This window comes from Petaurus breviceps, unplaced genomic scaffold (genome assembly GCF_028583685.1).
Source record: "Petaurus breviceps papuanus isolate PSGF00001 unplaced genomic scaffold, PetGlider_PUasm1.0 41, whole genome shotgun sequence".
Classification (NCBI taxonomy): domain Eukaryota; kingdom Metazoa; phylum Chordata; class Mammalia; order Diprotodontia; family Petauridae; genus Petaurus; species Petaurus breviceps.
Window position 1 is genome coordinate 3300446 of NW_027186320.1, and position 16945 is coordinate 3317390.

A 16945-nucleotide genomic window follows, 5' to 3' on the forward strand; every position below is an offset into this window, starting at 1 on the left:
GGGGGGGGGGGGGACGGTGCATACAGAGGGTACCATAATGTAGCGTGTAGCACAGGGGATCACCTTCGTTACAGTAGCGATCTCAATAGGGCTTATATTCGGGGGACGGCTTATTTTAGAGGAATCTTACACAGTAAGGGGAGGGCTTATTTTTGGGATAGGTCTTATGATCGGGGAAACATGGTAGTAGAAATTATTAATATTTTCTCATCGAATTGTGTTTTTATTAATATTAAATTCCCCCAGGTACACTTTTCAGTTTAATTATTCTGAAAAGTTCTGTAACATATCTCATTATTCCACTTTAGACTACATGATTTATAAGTTGATGTATTCAAAAAAAAATGTCTATGAGCTAAATTGACATAGATGAAAGAAATAATAATATTTTAATAAAAGAAACTCATAGATTTGTAATTGATTTTAATAAGAAAGGGAGAGATCACTTTGGATAGAAAGATAGCTGGATGGAAACAAACATTCATGTATGCAGACATCCAATTACATATATGTATACACTATATGCATATATATACATATATGCATATAACACTCATTAATCTCATTGAGAACTTATTTTGTGTCTTGCAAGCAATAAACATGCAAATACAAAGAAAACCCACTTCCTATCCAAGAGGTAAAAGATTCAAGGTGTAAATGAAGACATAATTTTGGACATCATCAATGATAAAATTGGTTTTGCTTGCTTATATTTATTTGCATATTTCAAAATATATATTGTAATAAAAAATTGAATACAAATAAAAACACAGTTTCTACCATACAGGATTTTATATTCTAATGGGAGGAAACAACACTTTAGAGGGAATAGGAAGTGGGAGGGGGAAAGGGATATTTATGTGTCAGGGTGAAAAGGTTCAGTAAGTCAAGGGAGCAAAGATAGAAGTGAGCATGGATAACTTGAAAACTTCATACAATGATAGTTATGGCCCTGAACATAATGAGTAGGGGAATAGATTCTAAGGAAAAAAGCATTTTCAGGGTGATATGGCTTCTGGAGAGAGGAAAATAACTTGGAGTCATGAATGGTCGACTTTACCATGTGGGTTTTTATATATCCTAGAGACATATTATTAATACTAATACATATTACTATCAATTAAATATATTTCCACTTACAAATATGTGTCCATCAAAGTATTTGCCATGAGGCTAAGGTCTATTCCTGATATCTTTTTCAAGGATACAATTATTTGAATTAAAAATGAAATCCATTCTAAGTGCTATCATCATCCCTTATCTGGGAAAAGTAAATTGCTATAGAAAACTTGAAAAATAAAAGCTTTTACATTTTATTGAGGTTATTAAATGGAGAAAGTTTCTCTTTACTATTCTTCATGAGTACATGGTCTTCAGCTTATTTCAGATAGAAAGAGAAAAAGTATTTTCTGATTGAAAGATAAAATCCAAAACCTTGCAACTAGATTCTGATTCTTCAGTTTCCTAGCGGCTTTGGGGGAGTCATTGAATTGTTCTGAGCTTTAGTTTACTCATATGAAAAGGGGAAATAAAAATAGTTGTTTAGATAACCTTTCAAGACCGTTATGATAATCAAATGAGATAATATACCTGAATCTACTTTGTAAAGTATACATTTTTATACAAATTGATTATTATTACTGGTAAATAATCTTATAACAAGCAGCATGATGTAATGGATAGAGAGCTGGTCTAAAGGTCCAGAAGATTCAAATGCTATCTCTGATAAATACTGGCTATGTGACCCTGAGCAAGTCACACAACCTTTTAATGCCCCAGGCTACCTTCTAAAACTTTATATAAGACTGGATAAGCCAAGCCCAGCCATTATGAGGACGCTCAACATTCTTGGCTCTTGTAATCTGTATAACATGGAAGTGAGGAACTTCCTTCTGGAAAGGAATGATGATTTGTATATAGACTTTCCATGCAAGTATTTTTCACTTTCTTTCCCATGTGATAAAAATCATTCTTTTAATCTGGCTGCTAAATTTAAATTGAGAATACGTTCAAAAAACATGAAAAAACTATGAGGAATATACCTTCAACCCTACCTGGGAGAATTGGTAATTTCTTACCACATTTAGACTGGATTGCATTCCTGGTTGTCTTATCATTGTCTTGTCTCTATATAGCCCCATTTGGTAGGGCTTCAATGAATATTTAAAATGATAATAAATGGAGTAAACCATAGGAAGAAAGTAATAATGAAGGGAGTTCAGGGGTAAACTTCAAGGCTCTTTGCTTGTGAAGAACATAAGAGTGAATAAAGCATAAAGAAAATGTTATGGGTATTGCTTTTTAAAGGACTAGACATTTATGGGGTGGTTAAAAAGGAATGCCAATTGGGGCAACTAGGTGGCGCAGTGAGTAGAGTACCAGTCCCTGAGTCAGGAGGACTTGAGTTTGGATCTGGCCTAAGACACTTAACACACACACCAAAAGCCTATCTGTGTGACCTTGGGCAAGTTACTTAACCCCATTTTCCCTCCAAAGAGCAAAAGATAAAAAAAAATAAGACCAGAGATCTCAGAAAACATTTAGTCAAAAAATAAAAGAAGGAATGCCAATGGTTATTGGCAACATATCTATCATCATCATCACAACAAATATAAATTTCTAACTTACTATGTACTGGAAACTGTGCTAAGGATTTTAGAACTATTCTCTCATTTGATTCTCAAAAAATTGTTGCAAGGTAGGTGTTATTATTATGCCCATTTTACAGATGAGGATACTGCGACAAACAAAGATTAAGTGACTTTCTTAGGGTAATACAGCTAGAATTTCTTTGAGGCTGAATTTCAACTGGTATCTGCCTGTATTCAGGCTCTGCACTGTATCCACTGTGCCACCTAGAAAATTCTGATCATCAGAATTTTTCCTTCTGTATAGTGAAATTCACATGAACATATATTAATCTTCAATGAAATCTAACAAGGATATATTATTAATGACATAATGACAAAAAGTATCCTTGTACTCAGAAAAAAGTACATTTTTCTAGGGGAGCTTACATTCTATAAGGTCATGATTATCCAGATAAAGGTAACTGAAGGCAATGAATCACCATGGGCCATGTATTTATCCAGTCACAATATTTAATGATAATGTGTCTATGATGATTTTGAAAGGTTAATGATATTTAAAAATCTCATTGTAATGAAAGGGAGTGAAAAAGGGAGGAACAAATGCTATCACTCTCTGTATGCTATTCATTGAAGTTCCTTTATTTGAAAGACAAGTACAGAAGAAGGGGAAAAGAAATATCAGGGCCTATACTAGGAATTTAAAAGTTATATCCTCCATTCCACTTAATCTCACACCCCACATTAGAATTTCGCCATTTGGGGATACTATATCTGTCCATGTGTCTCAATAGAATTTTTAGTTATTGAAAACACTGCAGCTTAAAACTGAGAGATCCTATATTCCTTTTAGCAGGAAGACCTAGTTAGGAAATGTTTTCTTTAAGGTTGGAGCAATGTATGAAGGAAGAATGATCATTGAATTATTGCCTGAAAGAATCTTAGTGGTCATTCAGTGCAAAATACTAATTTTACATGTATAAAAATTGACATCCAGATGTTGTGACTTATCAAAGGTCAAAAAGTTTGCAAGGACCAGAGATAGCTTTTGAATTCAGGCTCTCTGACTCCAATTTCAACACCCTTTCCACTTCTCCACACTTCCTCTAGTAATTGTTAAGAATCAGCCTGTGAGTCCCAAAATTGACAGAGTATACCGGGGGATATCTTGATTAAAGAGAGGGATAATTTCTACTCCTCCCCAAAAAAACTTAGTTCTGAAATAAGTGTGCCTATGAAAATAGAAAGCCTTCAAGGGAATGACTATACTATGTATATGCATTGGGAGAAGCATTAAGGGATGTCAAGCTCACTCAAAGTACAAACAAAGGTCTGTTCTGTAATTCTAAAGAGAGTAAAGAAATTGAATCTTTAAAACTTCACAAGTATTTTATTTTGTACTTCACAGCATGCAATGACTTTTGAGAGAAAGCCTTCCTCAAGAGATTCTCCCAAATAGGAAAGATTCTCTAGTCTTGAATGATGATAAGGAACTAGCAATCACCCCAGGGGTGAAAACAAAATGAGAAAAAGTGGAAATTGCTGAAAAGTGTCATCTTGTCACCCAAGCCGATATGTACGAGATAGAAGCACAAAGATATCACTGCCTTTCACGTTGTTACTGTTTACAATATGCTTACAGCAAAAGTGTTTATGAACATGTCAAAAGTAGGAAACGAGTATTTTTTTTTAAATGTTGGTTCTCTAATATTTCCACGTCTCATATAAGGCACTAGTTTTTCATTTTGTACAACTAATTGCCTGGGATCTTTATGTACATGGAGCACTCAGTAGTCAAAACAGTACTGTTTGAAAATACTAAGCTGACCTGGGATTCCTTGCTGAGGCGAGGTGGCTCAGGAGAGGAGAGAGAGACTTTGACCACCCATAGCAATAACATTACCATCCATAACACCCATCTATTTAAAGCACCTGTTATTCAAATACAGGTAAGGTATGTTCCTGCTCCCACAAAGTTTACCGTTTGAGAACAGTGGTCCAGATGGCAAGACGTTTTAGTCTAATGTTGTATATATTTTAAAAAAAAAAAAAAGTCATTTAAAGAAAAACATGCTATGTGAATCTTCAGGGGAAAAGTAATTATTGTCCATGGGCAACAGCGATGTTCTTTCTTGAGACAATTACATCAAAATGTATTTTTAAACGAAGGGAAATGACTTTAAAGGTTTTATGAGGAAGGTAGTTTTTTTTTGTAAATTCAGAGTAAGAAAAATTACTCTATAACTTTATTATACCCCCAACTCCATATATCAAAATAATAATCTATTCCTGGGGAGAAATGGCATTGAGAAGAGGTTCCAAAATCCTGGACTTCCATGGTAGACTGAAGTGCTTCCTTAAGTAAGGAGTTCAGATTATAAGGTTTGGATCTTCTTATTATAGTTATTAGGTTAACTAGTGATTAAGGACTACATTTCCTTATTTGTATTCTGTTTTCCTTTTTCATGCTGGAGAGAAAAGTTGGGGTGGGGAATTTAAGTATCTATTTTATCTCTAGTGATAAGGAACAGGCTAAGGAAACAATGCATTCACCACAACCTCTCTCTCCATTTTTTAAATTCAGAAATACAATATTGAAATTAGGAGAAGTAAGACTTCAATTTAATAAATACTTCTCAGGAAGAGTAAGGTCCTTAGGGCACTGAATCTTCACTGGCCACTGTTTTTTTTTTCTTTTTCCCAAGGGCAGTAATTAAAACCCCACCCACAGCTCTTTGTCCTTTAATATTTCTCGGTTACATGATTTCAGATTCCACTTGACTGGTTGGATGACTGAAGGGAAACATCATTGCTTTCATGAATGAGGTGTGTTCTCCAAGCAAAGACAGAAAATATCAAAAATAAAGAAAAGAGTGAAAACACTTAGGATTAAAAAAAAAGATTTAGGGAAAAATTGAGTTTTGCTTTCGACTTGCTAAGTTTAAGATTTCTACGTGAAAACGAGGTTTCAAACTCATTGGAGAGATGATTACTGGATATGCAAAGTTAGGAATAAGGGAGTCTTCAAATGTGCAAAATATTAGAGGTTATGAATAATGACAAAAAAGAAAGATCATTGGATATAGCAATAAAGACTTCAGTCCAGTGGTACGGATACAAGACAGATTACAAAGGGATGAGGAAGCATATGTTGTGTGGTGGTTGTTATTATTTTCCTTCAAACCCTCCCTTCCCCCCCAGTTCTTTTACTCTTTGTGACTTTGCCTATGAAATGGATGAGAAAAATTGAATGATATGTTGTAGGAGAAGGCCTGGCCAATCCTGCCATTTTGCAGCATTGCTTAGGCTTCTTATTTTATTGGGGATTATACATTAATAAAACTAATGGAAGATATTTATCTCCCTTATAGATTCTACAGGATGGGGATGGGCTGCAGAAATCTAAATCACTGATACACTAATGGAGAATCATTTAAACTTGAATCTGAATTAATACATGCATAAAAGTGTAAGGAAGTGTTGGCTACTTGACAACATGATTTCCTTAAATTAGATCCTCAGCATAGGAAGATTTTTTTTCTTTTTAAGGAAACTGAAAAAAATGAAGGCTGCATTTCTTTGATCATGCTGACACATGTACAATTCTTTAAAGTTTGCTGCAGAAAAATTACAACTCACATAGCACTTTCTGGATATAATTTATAGAATGTAGTAAGTACCCTTAAAATTTTTTCAGATTTTGAGAAGAAAAGTACATATGTGAAAATGTTAAAGAAATTCTTAAAAGTAGTTATTACTGAAAATATTTTTAAACATTATACAGGGGCCATGCATATAAGATATTTATTCTCCAGGTAAGAACTTGTACATGGACAGTTTTCAATATTCAGATATTACATAGATAGATATAATCTAAGGCCTGACCTGCTTCTTCAGTTACTACAACCATGCCAATGCCTGAACTTTTTAGCAAGGTGTCTGGGAAACAGCAAGAAAGGCCGGTGACTTGAGGCTTACCACCATTTTTTCCAAATCCAAGGGAGTTATCAAGCTAGAATTATAATTATCATCCACACCACAAATATCTCTGTTCTATGGGTTCAAGACCAGGCTCAGAAGCAAAACCATGTTCCTGATCACTCCTTTAGAAAATTTATTTTTCAATTGTTTATAAAATTCTTTCCTTTTTAAGGTGAGGTCCAAATTATTTCAATATCTCCTTTCCAACCCTTCCCAATCCACTGAAAAGGCAAACAAAATGATATCAATTATACATGAGAAATCTTGCAAAATATATTTCCATATTAGTTAGATAATTTTAAAAAGACAAAAATAAAGCAAGAAATTATACTTCACTTTGCATAGAATCCATCAATTCTCTCTCTGCCGGTGGATAGCATTTTTTTTAATATCATGAGGTTTTTTGGATTATGTAATATCATTGTATTGGTCAGAATAACCAAGTATTTCATATTTGGTTGTCATTACAACATTGTTGTTATTGGGCACAATGATCTCCAATTTTTTTTTCCTCTCTTCTCTTTGCATTAACTCATATAGTTCCTACCATGATTTTATTTGTTTGTTTTCCTTAAACTATCCTCCTCAACATATCTTATTATGCATAAAAGTACTCCAGGACAATCATATGACATGGCTTCTTCAATAATTCCCCAACTGATGAGTATTTCTTTAATTTCCAAACTTTTACCACCACATATTTGCATCTATATCTATCTATATATCTGCATATATATCTATATATGAGCATGGTTAAAAATTATTATCCCGAATGGTTGTTCTGAGTCAGCTAGGTGGCACAGTGGATAAAACGTTGGGCCTGGATGCAGGAAGCCTAATCTTCAAGAACTTAAATCTTACCTCAGAGACTGGGGAAGACACTGTGTCACATTAAACTCTTTGTTTCAGTTTTCTCATCTGTATAATGAACTGATAAGAAAATCGAAAACCAATCAAGTGTCTATGCCAAGAAAGCCCCAAATGGAGTAATGAAGAGTTGGGCATGACTTAAAATGACTGGGAACAACACATTTTGATCCACATATTTTTTGTAAAAATTGGCCTCTGAGATCCCCAAACCTCCAATAGTATGAATCAGAAGACTTAAACATTCTAAAAATTGAATCTAAACCTTATTCAAAAAAATATGTTCCTGTTCAAGACTATGGTAGTTTTGATTGGCAGGAGATACATGGTAGATTAATATGAGGTAGATTAAATGCAGTATTGTTAAAAAAAAATGATTCAAAAGCCTTGTGAAATGGGGAAGCAAGGGGAAAAGGATGTATTTGTTCATTATCATTTCAAGTGTCCCAGGAAGACAAAAGGAATTAGATAATAGTATATCTACAAAAATACTGACTTTCCACAAAACCATTTCACTTTTACAGAAAATAAAGAACAGTTTGGTAAAGAGATACAGTGTATCAGTCACTAAAACAAGAAAGAAATCCCATTTTCTTTTGCAGAGACAATAATGAAACTTATATTAATCCATAGCTCAGATCTTGCTTCAGAGTTGCAATTATCATTTAAAAAAACATATAGTACCTCATAAAAATGAAGCCTTTTTATTAAAGTGAGATACACCATGTCCTTTCCATCTAATCTTTCCATTAATGAGATTCTTGACTTCCATTAACATTTTCCTGATAAAAATGAACATATTTTTATGAAGAAGATAAACTTCAAGATACTAATGCCAATAGAGTGAATGTGTTGCCCTAAATCTTGTAAATGAAGATGTTACAGCATAAGCCCTGAAGAATATAACATTTCCATATCTTACATAACATTGTTACAGGGCTGAATACATCATTATATTAGTTTTAATCATTTATACATTTCTCTGATGACTATATTTTGACAATTAAATAAAAGAAAAAGAATAAAATTTTGTGATACTGATTTTATGCATGTGAATATATGTAAAATGAATTAGAAAAAAAATCAGCCTAAATCCATAAGGATGTATTGAGATGAGAAGGATATTTTTTTCTTTTTATTTTTTTTTCAGTTTATAGTGGACTTTATTAATTTGTTTATTTTAGTTTAAAAGATTCATTATCACAGCTCCTTGAGTTTCAAATTTTCTCTCCCTCCCCCCTACCCCCCCATGGCGGCATATAATCAAGTATAGTATCTGCAAATACTTTCACATTAGGCATTCATCAGTTTATAAAGAAGGATTGTAGCAGATAGAATGAAGAATGGGAAAGAGGGAACAAAACCAAACAAGAAAGCAAAAAAGGGCAGGTAGTTTGCTTCAATCTGGGTTCAATCGCAGTTCTTTCTCTGGATGTAGACATCTCTCTCCATCATGAGTCTTTTGAGTTTGACTTATATCTCTGGATTGCTGAGAAGAGTCCAGTTTATCAAAGTTGGTCATCACACATATGTTGTGTCTGTGATTGTTTACAAACTACTCCTGGCTCTACCTTTCTCAGTCAGCATCATTTCGTATAAGCCTCTCCATGTAAATATGAAATCCATCTGCTCCTCATTTCTTATTGCGCAATAGTATTCCATAACATGCATATAGCACAACTTGTTCAGCCATTCTCCAATTGATGGAAACCCCCTTAATTTCCAATTTTTTGCTAGAGAAGGATATTTCTTGAATATTTATATTGAAAAAATACCTTCCTTATAGTAATAACGTAGCTAAAATGTATGTTATGTAATAGTTCTTAACCTTTTGTGTCCATGGACCTATGGCAGTATAGTGAAGCCTATAGATTCTTTCTCAGAATGTTTCTAAAAGCAAAAATTTTATACACACATGCATGTATATGTGAGTGTATCTGTATCTATCAATAGGTATACATGTATTTATCTTTTTATCTCTCCATAAAAATTTAATCTTCACTATATCTCTGGGAGGTATGTATTTTTATTATGCCCATTTTGCATATGAGGAAACTGATGCTAGGAGAATTAAAATGGCACATTCATGGTCATAAAATTAGTAAGTCTCTGAGATATTTGAATTATGCCTTTTCAAATGAGCTTATTGTAAGTTGAATGTGAATATGTGAGCATTGAGGTGAACAAACATTGAGTTTATTTGTTTGAAATCATTTAGACAAAAAGTATGTGATTATTTGATTTTGTTTTTTGTTGGTTTTGTTGTCACATTTATAACCAAATAAATCAAAATTAATTTTGCATATAGACAGATTCTTAAATATCTATAGTTTGATATCTGAGAATTTGCTGTAAAATTTACAGAGAGAAAAGTAAGAAATAAATTATGTGGTCTAAAACCATCCTATATAAATTGTGGAGGGAACTACAATATAATTCCTCCATCTAATATATATTTTCCACATGCCCTATTAAAATGACTAACAATTCCATATCACTTATTTCCTTGGGGTTAAGGAGTAGAAGATTTTTTGAAAATGAAAACATCAGCTAAAGGGTGAAAAAAACATAATAAAATGTTAAATTGGAATTCAAATTAGATACCAGTAACTTGTATACAAAGACCCTGAGAGAAAATGACACTCAGGAACAGTGCTGCTCTTCAGAGAAGGACAAGGAGAGATCTGGATTATGAGGTCCTTGATTGCCTGAAAGATACGTTAAATGATCCCTGCTAGAAAAGAGTATTGAAGATTGAAGAATAGACTCTTTGATATAAATACATAGAGCACTAACATTTATCTCTGTTTTTTGAACATCTTTAGCAAAATATTTAAAATAGGGGGAAAAAAGTTCTTATATGTGTAGAATATCCATAAAACTTCCCTCATGATTTTCCACTACACAGAATTCAATGAGATAAAAGTGTGTAGGGAATTGTTTAACAAGCAGGTCATCTAAAAAGTAAAGAAACAAATGTACATAGCTATGATATACTTTCAAATATAATCTTATCATTGACATCTTCCCCATTACAAAACACTTCTCACACAATAAAATTTGATTTAAATAATTAGAAAAAAAATCAGTTGTTCATGGATAGGCTGAGCTAAGAAAATTAGAAAGACAATTGTTCCTAAATTAATTTACTTATTCATTACCATACCTATGAAGCAATCAAAAACTTATTTTATGCAGCTAGGAAAAAAAATTAATAGTAATAATATTCATCTGGAAAAACAAAATGTCAAGAATGTTGAGGTAATTAATGAAGAAAATTCAAAGGAACAGAACCTAATCATACCAAATCTTAAATTGTATTATAAAACAAAAATCATCAAAACTACTTGATATTGGCTAAGAAAAAGCAGAGTGGATCAGTGGAATAAGTTAGGTGTGCAAGACACAGAAGTCAATGACTACACTAATATATTGCTTGATAATGCCAAAGTCTCCAACTTCTGGGATAAGAACTAACTATTTGAGCAAAACTGCCTTGGAATACTGGAAAATAGTGTGGCAGAAACTAAGCATAGACCCGCATCTTACATCAAATACCAAGATAAAGTGAAAATGATTTAGCTTTAAAGATAAGCAAACTAGGAGGAGTTTACTTCTTAGATATGTCAAGAAAAGAAGAATGTATGATGAAACAAGAGATAGAGAATATTATGAAATGCAAAATAGATGTTTTTGATTACAATAAATTCAAATGTTTCTGCACAAAGTCAATGCAACCAATATTAGAAGCAAAGCAGAAAGCTGGGAAACCATTTTTATATCCAGTGTGTCTGATAAAGACATCATTTCTAAAATATATAAAGAACTGAGTCAGATTTATAAGATTTATAAGTCATTCCCCAACTGTTAAATTGTCAAAGGACATGAACAGGCAGTTTTCAGATAAAGAAATTAAAGTTATGTATAGTCATATAAAAAAATTATCTAAATAACTATTGGTTAGAGAATTGCAAATCAAAACAACTCTGAGGTAATACATCACAGCTATCAGATTGGCTAACATGACAAAACAGGAAAATAGTAAATGTTGGAAAATTGGAACACTACTGCATTTTTGGTGGAGTTGTAAACTGATCCAAAGCTTTTGGAGAGTAATTTGTAATTATGTCCAAAGTGCTATAAAAGTGTGAATGCCCTTTGACCCAGCAACAATACTTCTTGGTGTGTGTCATTAAGAGATCATAAAAATTAGAAAAGTACCCACATGTAAAAATATGTATAGCAACTATTTTGTTATGGCCAAGAATTGGAAATTGAGGCTATGGCCATCAATTAGGAATTGACTGAACAAATTGTGTCATGTCAATGTAATAGAATACTTTTTTGCTATAAGAAATGATGAGCCAGGGACAGCTAGGTGGCACAGTGAGTAAAGCGCAGGCCCTGGAGTAAGGAGGGTTTAAGCATAACATCCACACACAAAAAAATAGCCTTGTAACCTTGGGCAAGTTATAACCCCCAGTCCTTGAATATGAGGGGATAGTGTCTTTCTCCTCATATTCTCTTCAGTTCTCCCCTCTGACCTTGAACCCAAACTAAGACCTCCAGCTTCCTGTAAGTGCCCAAAGTCAAGGTAATATGGCCCCACTGCTTCTGTATTCACTGGGCACGTAATCTTTCCTTTCCTGCTATTCTTTCTGGGTTTGGAATTCTTTCTCAGCAGAAGTTCCCTGCTCAGATACACAACTTTCACTATTTAGGAGGCTAAAAGATCCTGTGGCCTGGGCTTAGGCAGACTCTCAAACCTCCTAACCTCAGGGCTAGCAGATTGTAATTTAAGTGATTTATAGCTTTTTTGTTAGTTGGGACCTTGGTTTGGAGGTGTTTACTCTTAATAGAGACAAAACCTCATCCTGGGATTTTTCTTCTGATATTCAATTGTCCCAGGAAGACCCTTGTTGTGTCCCTATTGTTATTTATTTTTCTCTTCACTTTTTTGCCCTTAGGTGCTATTTTATCTCTTTCATGGCAGGAAATCTTGTGAGTTTCAAATTTTATGACCTACTCAGCCATTTTCCCAGAATCCTCTCAAGATAATTCTGAAATAGTCTTTTAAGCAAAATTTGATCTTGGCATTCAAACAATGTAGTTAGCATTGCAGTAGAGTTTTTAATGCTTGGCAGTTCAGCTCAAGAAAGGACCTCATTGTCTGGCACTTATTTTTGACAGGTGATCTTTAGAGACTTCCTCGGAAAATTGAAATAAAAATAATTTAATTCCCTCTCATAGTGCTGGTAGACAATTCAAGTATCACAGAAATACAAGAATGTGTTCTGCACTATGGTTCTGTAGACCTTCAGTTTGGTAGGCAATCTAACACCTCTTGTCTTCCACACTTTCCTTTGGAACTTGCCAAACACTTAGCTAACTGTGTTTATGAGTGTGGCAACTTCATCATCTTTGCACACATCCCTGCAGAGTATACTGCCAAGGTAAGTGAATTTTTACATAGCATTCCAAATTTTTCCATTTGCTTTAGCTGTACATATACTAAAATTGAAATGACCTAGAGAAGATTAACAGGATGCCTTTGTAAGGATGACAAGCAAATTTGTGATGGTTCCTATTTTGTCTGAGAAATGCAAAAATGATATTCTTTTGTTTGTAGTTGTTTTGGTTTGGTTTTGCTTCACACATATGATTAAATCTGGTAGCTATTCATAGTTAAAAAAATTACTTCCATTGATGCAGATCAACATCTCATCTATAGTTTATAGTGTTAGATGACTGCCTAGTTTCCTGAGAGATTAAATTATTTCATCATTATCACATAGCTGACCAGATCTTTTCAATTCCAAAGTTAGGGCTTTTTATTTTTGTTTGTTTTGTTTCTTTCATTTTGAAATAATGCCAGACTGGTTTATAAAGTTAGGGGTAGGAATGCATACTGAAATAATTGTAGATGTTCAACTTGTAATGTGACCTTTCCATATGCACCAAATGAATCTTTTCATCCCAAGTGAATCATTATTGAAAAGTGGGCCTCTATCAGAGTTTGCTGTGGTTCCTAAGTATGAAATATCCAGAGAAGGACTTGAGAGTCATAAATAGGGATCTTTTGTTAAAACAATAGCAACAAGAGTATAAAGACCATTATCTTTGACAACTGCCCTTTTAATTATAACATTAAGACCACTAAATAGTACAGGAGAGGTCTGGAGATAAAGGAAGGTAGAAATAGAGAGGAGCACATATGCTTAATTTGGAGGGGGAGATAATGCCATACATTTAAATTGAAAAGGTAGCAATAGAAATTCAAATAGTTGTAAAAGTGTGAAAATAGAGAATATTGAACATTAACTTTAAGCAAAACAAAAAATAGAACTTTGTGATGAGCAACTCTGCTAGGTAAGCAAATATTTATTAGGGAAGATTACTTCCACATGAAGAATTGCACAAATGTGTTGACATCTCAACCGAACCATGGACAGCTATTTACCAAATACTTGATGCTGTTCTGTGAATGTGGGTTTCATTTTACACTACTATGTCATAGACCTTTTCATTCTAATAATTAATATTCCTTCAAAGAAATTACAAATTATGTTCAAGATTGGACTTTAAAAAAATGCAGATACCATATTTTCTTTAGCAAGTCTATTCACATTTTCAATATGTATTTTTAAGGTACAAGCTTCAGTATTTTGTCTATATGCAGTCATCTGCAACACTCCAATTTCAGAGAGTATCACCAAATTGCAAGGTCATAGTTGATGCCATTAACTGTGATTTTATTCTAGAAAAAAATACTTACAGGAATTTGTTAAACATTCAAAAAAATGGATTGGATAACCAGCTGTCTCTTATATTTTTTTCTAGAACTTCCAAGTCTCATTTAAAATGCCTTTCATTTTAAAAGAGTCATTTTTCTTTTACAGACAGAAAAATTGCATTTTTCAGGCTTTATTCAAATAACAAATCCATCCTTAAATATCAACCTACTTTTCACTAATCCCTTCTGATTGATGGGTTTGGGCACCATTATGACCATTATTTGAATGAGAAAAAATCTTTCCATTTTTCTCATCAAATTTTCTCATGAAATTATTTTACATAGTGAGTGACAACTCCCTAAGAAGATTTTTGGATTAGATATTTCTATAATAATTCATTTCTTAGATTTTTTTAAATAGCTGGGAGACCATTTCCTTATCCATAAGCACACAATGCATATATTTTAACAGATAATTTTGACCAGATTAAAGTTCAAAATCTAATATAAAATTGAAGCATTATTATGTAGAATGAATTTTATGCAAAAATATGTTATATACTATAGGTGATATTTACTTTCAAAACTTAACTTGTAAATGATCAGTACTTAAAAAAAATAGCATTAGACAAACCTCTGCAGTACCAGATTGCTTAGATCGCTAAGGGAGATAGATGTCCATGGGGAGGGAGGAGTAGTTTTGTCTGGTTCTTGATTCAGGTGAAAGTATTTGAATTTTCTCTTGAGTTAAAGAATGTATATAATTTATTTAATGGTTTGTTAATGTGACTGACTACTTGGGAATTCAGAGATCTTAATTTTCTAAAGAGATGAAAATGGGAAACAAATTCTGATATGCACAGGGGAAACCCTGAATGGGAGTACAAATCATAGAAAAGTCAAAGAGACAACTGAGGATTTAACTCAGTTCTTAAAATAAAAACTGCCTTTTTTTCTGTCCTTGGGCTACTTATGCTTTAGACAGAGACTGTAGATGACAAATTATCTGGACCTAAAATTGAGGAGGAGGAAGAAATTAATATATCTGATTTGGAAAGGGAATGGTCTTTTAAAGAATCTCAAACCTGACCACCACAATACCTTTGAACAACAATAGTCAGCAAATGAATTTTAAGGTTAAAATGATTCAACACCACAATATTTGAAGAATCATAATTGCAATGGGGAAATGTAGATAAAACTGGAGTATTTTAGTAGACTACAGCATATGTGACAAATTAATCAGAAGATCTATCAGTTTTCAGATGAGGAAACAAATATGTTAAATGACCTACCTACAGTAACTCAGGTGGAAAGTTACAAGGCAGAAATTGTTCTCATCTCTATGAGTCCTTGATATCAATCACTGTTACTGAATGTTATCATTACTATATCACCTAGTTACATAGTTATCACCTGTGAACAGAATCACAGACTATTTGTGTTTGAAGGCACCAGAGAATCCTTCTTGTCTAATACATTACTGCAAACAAAGATATCTGTAACACAGATAATGAGTGATCACTTAAAGACTTATAGTGAGTGAGGCTTAGTACCTCCTAATAAATATCCTCCTACTTTCCTAGGCCAAATTAGAAAACCCCTGCTGCCCTCCTTTGAAATAGGCAGCTAGATGGAAGACACACAAACTTGGCCTAGATTTGGGAAGATCTGAGTTAAATCTAATCCTACATACTAATTGTGTTTCCCTAGGCTTAAATTAATTTAGTTTCCTCACCTATAAAATGGAGATCACAATAGCACCTATGTCACAGAATTATTGCAAGGATCAAATAATATAATATCTGTAAATCACTTAGTCCTGTTCTTGGTACATATTTTGTACTTAAGAAATGCTTCTTCCCTGCCTATCCCCTGAAATGTTTAAACTCCTATCTTTGCAACCTCCACTCAATGGTCATTGTTAAATCCTAAGAACAAACAGAAAAAAAAGTCTAATTCTTCTTTTACACATCAGCACTTAAACTATTTGGACATTACTATAAACCCCTCTTGACCATGAATCTTATTTAATTTGGGATATAAGTTCCTTGTATACTTAGCTTCTTCAACTATATATTCTTATATAGCATTGACTTGAAGTCTTTCAACATCCCAGGTATTCTCTTCTACATGCTTTACAAATTATAGTTTACTTTTCTATATCAAAATTTAAACCTTAACACAATATTCTAGATATGGTCTCACCTTAGGAGAGTGTTATGGATTATAATTGCTTGTTCTTAACACATTCTTTTTTTAATGGAGCTCAAGGACAATTTGAAAACAATGTATTTTTGCCTATCATATCAGAGTCGATTAATATTGAATTTACAGTCAAATGAAAATCCTTGTATCATTTTCTGACAAGTTGCTATGTATTCACACCTTTCTCACATTATCCTGCTAAAGTTGTTTTTTATTGTATTTTATTTATATTTATCCTAACTGAATTTCATATTATTAGATTCTTTTCATGCTTTAGCCTGTCAAGATATTTTTGTATCTTTACTCTAGCATGCAGAGTTGTAGTTATTCTTCCCATTTCTATGTCAACTGCAAAATAAATAAGCATGTTGTCGGTGCCTTTAATTGCACCATTGATTCAAGGTTAAAGAGCACAAGAACAGGCAGAGATCCTCACGTATGCCATTGTAAGTCTCCAGCCAAACTGACCATGAATCATTAATGACAACTCTGTGTGTATAGTCATTCACTCAGCTATGGAGAGCATGACAAATTATAATCTACTCCATAGTTAACTCTCTACATTTTT

General features: G+C 33.2%; 1 non-coding gene across 1 annotated transcript; it reads left to right on the plus strand.

Annotated features, from left to right (window-relative positions):
• Positions 1 to 12927: 12927 nt before the first annotated feature.
• Positions 12928 to 13030, plus strand: LOC138171109 (U6 spliceosomal RNA). The gene has a single exon (XR_011170799.1). It is a non-coding gene; the product is annotated as a U6 spliceosomal RNA (small nuclear RNA).
• Positions 13031 to 16945: the final 3915 nt, after the last annotated feature.